Consider the following 1,889-nt stretch of genomic DNA (forward strand, 5'->3'; position numbering starts at 1 on the left):
CACTATGATAATGAGTTGAGGATTTAGCTCAAAGCTGCTTGCTTTAATGGGAGGTATACAGATGCTACTCCCATATGCAGCTGTAATAAGGTTAGCATATGACCCCAGAGTCCTTCTGGACTGCTCAATTCCACTTAAGTCCATGATGGAGAAAGGGAATATGATATGGATTCACAAGTAAAGTAAAATTGTTTTGGAGAAAGGGAGATGATGTGGATATTATATATATAAAAGTAACCGAAAATAATAAAATAAAATAAACGGAAAATAAAATAAAAATTCGAAAACTAAATGAAAATAAAATCAAAGCAAATTAAAAACTAAATTAATTAATTAATTAAAAAGATTTTGGAATTAGCAATTAAAAAGATATGATTGAAAATATGATTGCAATTAAAGAGATTTGATTTTTGAAAAAGATTTGAAAAGATCAATTTTTGAGATTAGAATTTTGACTTGACTAAAAAAAAAGATATGATTTTGAAAATCTTTGACTAATTTAATGCAAAATTTCAAAAATTATGAGTAAAATAAGGAAAGGATATTTTTTTTTATTTTTAAATTTTAATGAGGAAAGAGAAAAACAACAAAAAGACACTAAACTTAGAAATTTTAGATCAAAACAAAGAGAACAAACAAGAAAATTTGAATGTCAAGATGAACACCAAGAACAGATTTTTAGAAAATCAAACACAAATTTTCGAAAATTTAAAGGAAAACACAAAGAAGACACCAAACTTAGAATTTTTAAGGATTAAGAAAGGACTAAGAACATGCAAATTCGAAAAATTAAAAGAAAACAAAAGCATGCAATTGACACCAAACTTAAAATATGAAACTAGACTCAAATAAAAGACTCTAAACTAACAAAAATAAAACAGTCCTAATCTAAGCAACAAGATAAACCGTCAGTTGTCCAAACTTAAACAATCCCCGGCAACGGCGCCAAAAACTTGGTGCACGAAATTGCAATCACACTTTTGCAATTCCGCACAACTAACCAGCAAGTGCACTGGGTCGTCTAAGTAATACCTGACGTGAGTAAGGGTCGATCCCACGGAGATTGTCGGCTTGAAGCAAGCTATGGTTATCTTGTAACTCTTAGTCAGGATATCAATAATTATCAGGGTTGATTGTGAAAAGTAAAAGAACATGAAATAAGTACTTGTTTTGCAGTAATGGAGAACAGGTTGAGGTTTTGGAGATGTTCTATCTTTTGAATCTCTGCTTTCCTACTGTCTTCTTCTTCAAGCACGCAAGACTCCTTCCATGGCAAGCTGTATGTAGGGTTTCACCGTTGTCAATGGCTACCTCCCATCCTCTCAGTGAAAATGTTCAACGTGATCTGTCACAGCACGACTAATCATCTGTCGGTTCTCAATCAGGTTGGAATAGAATCCAGTGGTTCTTTTGCGTCTGTCACTAATGCCCAGCCTTCAAGAGTTTGAAGCTCGTCACAGTCATTCAATCCCTGAATCCTACTCAGAATACCACAAACAAGGTTTAGACCTTCCGGATTCTCTTGAATGCCGCCATCAATTCTAGCTTATACCACGAAAATTCTGATTAAGGAATCCAAGAGATATTAACTCAATCTAAGGTAGAACGGAGGTGGTTGTCAGGCACACATTCATAGGTGAGAATGATGATGAGTGTCACATATCATCACATTCATCAAGTTTAGGAACAAGTGATATCTTAGAATAGAAGCAAGCGTGATTAAATGAAAAATTGTAGTAATTGCATTAATCCATCAAGACACAGCAGAGCTCCTCACCCCCAACCATGGGGTTTAGAGACTCATGTTGTAGAAGATACAATGAGAAACGTGTAAAGTGTCATGAGGTGAAGATACAATGTCAAAAGATCCTATTAATAGTGAACTAGTA

This window comes from Arachis duranensis, chromosome 4, assembly GCF_000817695.3.
Source record: "Arachis duranensis cultivar V14167 chromosome 4, aradu.V14167.gnm2.J7QH, whole genome shotgun sequence".
In the NCBI taxonomy this organism is placed as follows: domain Eukaryota; kingdom Viridiplantae; phylum Streptophyta; class Magnoliopsida; order Fabales; family Fabaceae; genus Arachis; species Arachis duranensis.